The sequence below is a fragment of the Atractosteus spatula genome, chromosome 10, assembly GCF_055471065.1.
Source record: "Atractosteus spatula isolate fAtrSpa1 chromosome 10, fAtrSpa1.hap1, whole genome shotgun sequence".
In the NCBI taxonomy this organism is placed as follows: Eukaryota; Metazoa; Chordata; class Actinopteri; order Semionotiformes; family Lepisosteidae; genus Atractosteus; species Atractosteus spatula.
Genome location: NC_142715.1, coordinates 19701076 through 19710914, shown reverse-complemented (window position 1 = coordinate 19710914; position 9839 = coordinate 19701076). Strand labels below are relative to the sequence as shown.

The following is a 9839-nucleotide window of genomic DNA, read 5'->3' as shown; positions in this document are numbered from 1 at the left end:
CTGTTCAGACTACTCTTGCTATTTCTCAAATGCTTCAATCATTTTTCTTTCACGCTAGGAAGCGAGTGTGTTTGGTTTTCATTTCACTGATTCTCATTGAAGATTTGGGAATTAACGACGAAAGAATCAGTTGCCTAGGAAAGCAGAAGCTTTGGTTCACAACGATCTTGAAGACACGCCCATGTAGAGCAGCGTGTGATGATTCGTACTATAAAAGACCAAGCGCTCAAAGTGACGTCTGCGTTAACCGCTTAGACTTTTCATCTTGGGCACACTGTTCGAAAGCAAAGATAGAAAAGCTGTGTTGAATCACCCTAAGAGTGGTGCAGCGGAAGCGTGCTGGGCCAATAACCCAGATGTTGAGGGATCGAAACCATTCTCTGCTATGTACGTTTTATGCACGATTGATAAGCACACCATCAGTTTAATGAAGTGCATTAAAACTGATTTTTTCTCTCGTGTGTATGCAAGCTTCACACTTACGGTACTCTTTAATCTTTACCAATAGCAGATGCCCAAATGTATCTTTGGTTGTTCTGCGATCCTTGATAGTTTCCTCAAATTCTTCAAATGAACATCCATATCAAAGCAATTATGTTTATATATATTACAATTAAGGTACATATTTAAAATAGCAATGCACATTTGTATAATGCTTATTTAATAATAATTGTCAAGGACTGTCAAGTTCTCCAACAAATCTGTGTTCTAATTTTAAAATATTTTTGCTAAGGATACAACGGGTGTATAAATGAATTCTCCCAACAGCCAGTTGAAGAAAAATTCCCCATGTGAAGATGGTTTTCTTGGACATTGACTTAGGTACTTAATTGTTTACTTGTTGTAGTTCCACATGAGTAAAACGCACATTTCCTGGGAAGTTCAAGAGGGTTTGCGAAGAAATCCCATCAATTTTTAGCGAAGGTTATGTTACATCATAAAAATCTGAAGCGTGTCCCTGAGTGTGCTTGAACCACCAGCTCTTTGTTTAATAGCTGCAGAGGGACACATTTTCACCATTCAGACGTATGTAGTTTAAGAAAATAAAATACTGGCATTTTGCTGCCAGCTGGCAGTACTTCTTCTGCACTGATGAAGAATAATCAAGAACTTTATTTCATCTTTCACAGGTTTTTATTTTCATAAAAGGAAGTGAATATTTGTATTAAGCTAAATCAAGATGATGGAGATGCACTGCCGTTGTTTTTCTGCACATTTCGTTAAAATGAGAAAAAATCACTGGCATATTTTTTGCAGTATTTCTTCTGTCCTGATAAGCAAGATTTGTATTTTATCTTTCAGAAGTTGTATGAATGTCTTGAAGTTCAGAAACAACTTGTTCCAGAAAAGTAATGAACACTTGCTTCAAAGTAAATCAAGACGTATGTCTCTCTCTGTCTGTGTGCTCTTATCTGTCCATCTCTCTCCTCTTCTCTCTGGCAGTCTGTGTAGAGTATCTAAAGGGGATGTAACACCACCTGGCAAAGAAGAAAAATTCTCAGAGGCAGAATAAAAAATCAATATTCTCTTCTCATTCAGATTCACAGTGTAGACTAACACTCAGACTGAAGCTCAACTCCATACTGCTCGCTATCCTCACAATCCAGGACCAGAAAATATTCAGACAATCAGTGCTGCTTCATGAATAATATCAGAACAGCCTGGACTCAAGTCACATCTCCCCCTTTTCTCCTTCCTCCCAGTCTCTTAGAGACAGAGAAGAGCTCCTGGTTCTCCTCTGTGAACTGGGCTCAGGGCTCACTGATCTGGCAGCTGTGGGCTCTGTTCCAGGTCAGATGCAAGAAGTTTCTATTAACCCTTTCTAGGACTTCCAGCCCTTCAGTATTACTTTCTTTACTGTATGTCAGCCTCCCAAAATTTATAAATGTTTTATAACACACATGAGTGTGGAATTATCTTATTATTTATATATAGTATTTATGTAATAAACACCAGTAGTGACACTATGATCAGTATATTGATTATTTGTGGCCGATGGTCCGATGGTCGTGTCTACAATAGTGACCATTTGACCAGTCTGTAGCTCTGAGCAGTGGGACTCAGATCACACAGAAGACCTGTCTGTGTGTGATTCCATACCAGCCCTGAGATTCAGCTACTCTCACAAATGTCTCACAGAACGTCTTATAAATTTACAATTAGATGAAGTCATGTAACAGTTTTACAGATAATTTAAATAATCAGACAGCAGTTTTGGCAGTGGATACATCTCCACATGGGGGAAAGGGACAGTAAAATAGTAAGGAAGATACAAGAGAAGAAACTGAAATATATGTGCTCACTGTAAAGTAGGAAGAGGTGGTCAGACGAGCAAAACAACTTTGCAGATAATGTGAAGTGACATTCTTTTGTGTCAATCAGCTCATGGATTTTGCTTCATGTGCCTTAAGCTGTACAATTTGTATGGTTGTTGAATGAGATAGGCTTCTTCACAAGCCCGGTCAATTGACAATGGAGAGCTTGCTGACGCATGCCTTCATGAAGACTCTCTTTAAGATGATTACACCTTTCATTGTCAAGTCGCCTCCTTTGCATACAAAAGTTGCACCAATACTAAGAGAAAGGATGAGGAATGGCTTTTATCAAGCGATTGCAGTGTTTGTTTGACTGAGGATCCTAGTGTGCTGAACTGGCCTCTGGAGAAGTGTAGTGCAGTAAAACAGAAGGTTTGTGTCACTCAAGATTGTAACAGAACAATACAATGACAATACTTTTATGAGAGTAAATATTACTGGTGCATCACAGTTCTTATAATGGTGAAAACAGGAGCACCTTCTCTACATTTTGGACTGAAGTATTTAAAAGGCAAGAAATACTATCATTATGCAATTAATTAATGCAGTTGAGCTCCTCTAAATGTTGTAGTGTGATGAAACAATGTATAGAATTAGGTGACAATATCGGAATTCATTCAAATGCACAAGATTAATTTTCAGCAACAAAAATGCACTCGAAAATATTTTACAAGAAAGAAACCTCACATTTGCCTAAAACACCGCGACACAGAGGCCAATCTCTACTCCCTCATTATGCCGGCTTACCCGCTCATGATGAACTGTCCTCCAGCGATAGTCAGCTGCCATCACTGAGTCAGACATGACGTTCATGTACATATTATACCTTAATATGACACTGCGTTACAATGATTCGATCAAAATAACTGGTGAATAAATAATAATCAAATATTTCTTTCCTTTCTTTTAGTAGATAAAGACCAAAAAAGAAGCATTTATTCTTTTCCTCTCTTACCAGCCCTTACAAGTCACCCAGTTTTTAGTTTAGAGCTGGATTAAAGCTCCAGTCTCTTTGAGGTTTGAGTTGGAATCCCACAGCTGCCAAATATCTCTAACTATCTCAGTGTTAAGAAGCAAAAAAACTCACATTTGCTGCAGAAGGAACAGGAGAATTCGTGCCATTCAGCCTTATAGCATGATGTCATTTTCTCATGCTCGTTTTTAGATGCTTGTGATCGAATCTATGATCCTTATGAGTGTGGTCCCCCTCCATAAAGGTAGCACAGATATAACGTGCCACGTTTTCAGAGAATCACATTAATTACAGGTCAGAAGAAGGCGACAAAGTGTCCGCTAGGCAGTTCAGCAATTTCAATGGTGTTCTCTGTTGTTTAGGTCCAGAATGACACCCGTTACAACCAGGAAACACACAGTGTCAGGCATCAAAAAGACTTCCCAAAACCCTGATCCTCTCCTTGATCCGGTGATGGCATCCAGACATTTCCTGCAACAAAGCCAGGATACGGTCTTCAACAACACGAGTGAAAAGCTAATTCCCAACCTTTGCAATCCTTTGCAAAGAAGGACCGCATGTGCTCAGTGTTAAATGCACTGTTCATTATTAATAATAATAATAATCTTTACATTATATAGTGCCATTAAAGGTGACTTTTCAAAGCACTTTACAGAATGACAACAATAAAGTTAAAAAATACACAAGATAAGCAGGATGAGAATACACAGTTAGAGGAGACAATAGATGGTGGTATTAAATACAGTAGGAACAGAGGGGTAAAGAATAGTTCATTAAAGGCTCTTCTAAAGAAGAGGGTTTTGAGTCTGGATTTGAAGGAGTTTAGAGAAGGTGACTCTCTGATATCCTTGGGGATAAAGATCCAGAGCTTTGGGGCAAAACAGGAGAAGGCCCTGTCACCCATAGAGTGTAGATGGACTGGGGGACAGATAGGAAAACACAATTAGAAGAGCAAAGGTTGTGAGGTGGGGAGTAGGGCGATAACCCAGACAGGTACTGAGGTGCCAAGCCATGGAGAGCCTTATAGGTGAGCTTGAGGATTTTGAAGTTGACAGGAAGCCAGTGCAAGGACTCCAGGACAGGAGTAATGTGATCACAGTCCAGTGCTAATTTCTTTCTTGTGGCTGCTGGTTCATTTTCAACTGTGGACTCTTAAGAAGTCCTTTATTTGACTTGATCAATGCCAATCCCTAGAGGATTTCGAAAGGTTGAATCAAAGTGATACATGACTCTGGTGGGACTCGAACCCACAACCTTTGAATGATTTCGTTTTATCAAGGCCTAGAAGTCCAACACACTCTCCATTGCGCCACAGAGCCAGCTGTGTGAAAAAGTGTTTGCCCCCTTCCTGATTTCTTATTTTTTTGCATGTTTGTCACACTGAAAGTTTCAGATCATCAAACAAATTGAAATATTAGACAAAGATAACACAAGTAAACACAAAATGCAATTTTTAAATGAAGGTTTTTATTATTAAGGGAAAAAAAATCCAAACCTACATGGCCCTGTGTGAAAAAGTGATTGAGATTTATCAGTCTGGAAAAGTTTATAAAGCCATTTCTAAAGACCAAAATAACCCCAAGAGCACAGCGACGACTCATCCAAGAGGTCACAAAAAACCCCACAACAAAATCCAAAGAACTGCAGGCTTCACTTGCCTCAGTTAAGATCAGTCTTCATGACTCCACCATAAGAAAGAGACTGGGCAAAAATGGCCTGCATGGCAGAGTTCCAAGATGAAAACCACTGATGAGCCAGAAAACATCTTGATGATCCCCAAGACTTTTGGGAAAATACTCTGTGGACTGACAAGACAAAAGTTGAACTTTTTGGAAGGTGTGTGTCCCATTACATCTGGCGTAAAAGTAACACAGCATTTCAGAAAACGAACATCATACCAACAGTAAAATATGGTGGTGGTAGTGTGATGGTCTGGGGCTGTTTTGCTGCTTCAGGACCTGGAAGACTTGCTGTGGTAAATGGAACCATGAATTCTGCTGTCTACCAAAAAATCCTGAAGGAGAATGTCCGGCCATCTGTTCGTGACCTCAAGCTGAAGCGCACTTGGGTTCTGCAGCAGGACAATGATCCAAAGCGGGCAAACTTCTATGCCCGCTTTGATGCTCTGAACACGGGCAATGCTGAGAAGACCCCAAGTGTGCAGGGCGAGTTTGTTCTGAAACTCTCAGAGCAGGACGTGCAGAAGACTCTGAGCAGGGTGAAAATCCGTAAGGCTGCAGGGCCTGATGGGATACCACCTCGCGTCCTGAGGACATGTGCAGCCCAGCTGACCACAGTGTTTACGGATATCTTTAACTCCTCCCTGTCACAGTCCATGGTCCCCACCTGCTTTAAAAAAAAACACTATTGTTCCAACCCCCAAAAAGACAAAAGTGACATGCCTGAATGATTACTGCCCAGTAGCATTAACATCTGTGGTGATGAAATGCCTGGAGAAGCTGGTGTTGTCACACATCAACTCCTCCATCACAGAGTCCCTGGACCCCTTGCAGTTCGCCTACCAGAACAACAGATCAGTGGATGATGCCGTCTCCCTGGCTCTGCATACAGCCTTGGAACACCTGGACATTAAGAACTCGTATGTGAGAATGCTGTTTGTGGACTACAGTTCAGCATTCAATTCCATCATACCCAGTCAACTGGTGACAAAGCTCAGGGGATTAGGTCTGTGCAACTCTGTCTGCAACTGGCTGCTGGACTTTCTTATCGAGAGACCACAGGTGGTGTGGATAGGCAATAAAACATCAACACCACCCACCCTGAGCACTGGAACCCCACAAGGCTGCTGTCTGAGTCCAAGGTTGTACTCCCTGTTCACTCACGACTGCACAGCAAGACACAGCAACAACTGCATCATTAAGTTTGCCGATGACACCACTATAATAGGACTGATCAGTGATGATGACGAGTCCACTTACAGGGATGAAGTTGTACAGCTGCTTAGGTGGTGTCATAGCAATAACCTGGACTTGAACATAAAGAAAACGAAAGAGCTAATAGTGGACTTTCGGAGACACAGGCCATACACTCACAGCCCACTCAGTATTGATGGAATGGAAGTAGAAACAGTCACCAGCTTTAGGTTTTTGGGAATTCACATCTCTAAAGATCTAACCTGGACTGTGAACACTGACTCTATCATGAAGAAGGCTCAGCAGCGCCTTTATTTCTTGAGGTGCCTCAAGCAATGCGGGATGCCAATACTTGTGTTGGTGAACTTCTACCGCTGCACCATCGAGAGCGTCCTCACCAACGGGATCACCGTGTGGTATGGCAACACCTCTTCGCGAGAAAGAAAGGTACTGCAGAGAATGGTCAATATGGCCCAGAAGATCATCGGCTGCGGTCTCACCGAGATTAAACAGCTCTATGAGGACCGCTGCCGTGGTAGAATTCTGGCCATCACAGAGGACAGTCACCACCCCGGGCATGAGCTCTTCACCCCACTGCCCTCAGGCAAGAGATATAAGAGCATACAGACACTTACCACTAGATTCTTCAATAGCTTCTATCCACAAGCAGTGAGACTGGCGAACACATTTAGCCACCCCCCTCGGACCACACCTACACCATCACCATCTACCTCTTTATGATTTCTTATCTATTGCACATCTCCAGTCATTGTTTACACGTCTGTATTGTTTACATTCAAACTGTCTACATGTTTACTTGCACATTGTCTATTGTTTGTTTGTACATTGTCTTGATGCACTGTTTGCACTTTGTCTTGTTTTTTACACTTGTTTTACAATCGAGAGACTTTCTGTAAGTAAGAATTCCATTGTACCAGTACCGGTTACATATGGCAATAAAGTTCAAGTTCAAGTTCAAAACACACCAGCAAGTCCACCTCTGAATGGCTTAAGAAAAACAAAATGAAGACTTTGGAGTGGCCTAGTCAAAGTCCTGACCTGAATCCGATTGAGATGTTGTGGCATGACCTTAAAAAAGCGGTTAAGGCTCAAAAACCCTCCAATGTGGCTGAATTACAACAATTCTGCAAAGATGAGTGGGCCAAAATTCCTCCACAGTGCTGTAAAAGACTCATTGCCAGCGCAAACGCTTGATTGCAGTTGTTGCTGCTAAGGTGGCCCAACCAGTTATTAGGTTTAGGGGGCAATCACTTTTTCACACAGGGCCATGTAGGTTTGGATTTTTTTTCCCTTAATAATAAAAACCTTCATTTAAAAACTGCATTTTGTGTTTACTTGTGTTATCTTTGTCTAATATTTCAATTTGTTTGATGATCTGAAACTTTCAGTGTGACAAACATGCAAAAAAATAAGAAATCAGGAAGGGGGCAAACACTTTTTCACACCACTGTACATAGCTATATAAAACAGCTACAGAAAGCTGTAACTCATGCTTCTCCCGTTGTCTTTAAATTAAGCTCCATAAATATTGACAATGAGTGGCCTGTTGTCTATAAATAGATACTGCTGGGATTCGCACCCAGGGTCTCCTGGTTTTTAATGTGGCGTCTAAACCAGCTAAGCCATGGCGCCAAACCTGCTAAATGTCATCTACAACTTCAAACACCTGTGAGAAACGGGCAACTGCAGTGTTATGCCTGCTGGCTCAACAGATAATCCTTTTTGAAGTTTAAGGAGAGGATTTCTTTGTCAATTCAATTAAACATTTCAGAAAAACTGAACGATTTATGTGTTTCACGCACAGCGCGGGCTCTGCTTTGCTTACAAATATTTTTTTTTACACCAATTTACTCAACTACGATTTTTGCTGAGCATTTTGTTTGATTGTTCAGGTGGGTAGCTGCGTCAGCACGCGTAGGCTGCAAAGGAACAAGTAATAGGTTTATTCCATGCTGAAAAAAAGAAGAAAGAACACAACGTTTTGGCCGTGGAGCCTTCTTCAGGTGTGAGAGAGACAGGGCAGTAGGCAAAGGTAAAGTCAATTTTGTTTGATTGTTTCCTATTGTATACTGCACTGATTTCTGTATTGTTCAATTTCTCTGTTGATTTTAATTTCTTGTTTTCTAAGACAATCAGACCAGCTGTTCTGACCTTACCTTGCACTGGAGCCACTCTTTTCTTTCCAAAGGCGTGGAGAGAGATACTACTGCAGGTAACACCCCATGAGAAACATCATGAGCATCTTTAAAACCTCTCTACCTGCTTGTTCCCCACACCGACATGTGTGAGCAGGGATTTAAAGGGACATTCTGAAGTGTAGAAACATTTTATCGTTACGTACTTTTTCTGTGCAGTTAGTTCTCCTTCAACTCCGCCCGACAACAGAGGTCGTTTTTAATACAGGAGTAAAGGCACACTGCACATCTGCAAAACATCACGTACAGGTTTAGGGAGAGCGACATCAGTGATTGGAAGGTAGGAAGTTTCGGGTCACTTTTTTATTATAGATTCAAGCAACCCTGAATACCTTTTCAAGAAACATTTCAGAATCCCAGTCACATCCAGTACAATTGCTACACAGGTCTACAGTATACAATTAGAATACTGTTTGCGCGTTATATAAAACACACTGCCCGAAGCATTTCTAAAACAGGAATTACACATTTCTGAATGCGCCCTCCTTTATAAATAAAATAAAAGGTCTGAAGCCTGCTGTCACACAATGGTCTGAGCAAGGCCAAAGTAGGTCTGTTTTTTCCAAACTGGCTCCGGCGCAGAAGCACCCAAGCAAACAAGTGCAGTCTATTTACAGTGCTCCCAGTCCCCCACAACAGAAAACAAAACTAATTATCCAAATAAAGGTAAGTCCACTAGTCCACTAGTCCACTAGTCCACCACCAACAACAAACTCTTAGGCTGATGAGCCAGCTTAAATAGCTTGTAAGCCCCTCCCCCTCTGGAGCAAACCATTTCTCTACTTCAAAGTGGTTTTTCCCCTTTCCATAAATAACCCTAGAGAACTGGGGTTAGGTTTGGCCTTTTGAGGCCACCATAGGCTGACTCACCCCAGAAGTACTGACACCAAGCAAACAGTGAGTAACATCCATTTTGAGAGCGCTCTCCATTCACACCACAATACTCACTCATACCTGTGTTTGAATGTATGTGAAATTAGGTATGTTTATGTACGTGAAGGTATATGAAATTAAGTAATAGCAGTTACTAGTCAAGCCCTGAGTGTGCACCGTCAGGAACTTTTCTAGCAACCACTCAATGGAAGGTGTATGAATGTTGTATTTTCTGTGCTATCTGTACCCCGTGACAGACTCCTCTGTCACATTACCTCCCTCCTCTTCAGGATTGCCAAGGAGGGGCAATTTCGACAGGTAGTCAGCTGTAATGTTGTATTTGCCCTCTCTGTGTCAAACATGAAACTTATAGGGCTGTAATGCCAGGTACCATCTTGTCACCCTGGCATTATGATCCTTCATTGTTTGTAACCAAGATAATGCTCGATGTTCAGTATCTAGCTCAAACTCTCTTCCTAGAAGATAGTAGCGTAGACTATCTAAGGCCCATTTAATTGCTAAACACTCTTTCTCAATTGTAGAGTATCGTGTCTCCCGTGGTAACAATTTCCTACTTAAATAAAGGACT

General features: G+C 41.4%; 1 non-coding gene across 1 annotated transcript; it reads right to left on the bottom strand.

Moving 5' to 3' along the window:
• Window positions 1-4514: 4514 nt before the first annotated feature.
• Window positions 4515-4607, bottom strand: trnar-ucu (transfer RNA arginine (anticodon UCU)). The gene is made up of 2 exons: window positions 4571-4607; window positions 4515-4550 (listed from the first exon to the last, which is right to left on the bottom strand). It is a non-coding gene; the product is annotated as a tRNA-Arg (tRNA).
• Window positions 4608-9839: the final 5232 nt, after the last annotated feature.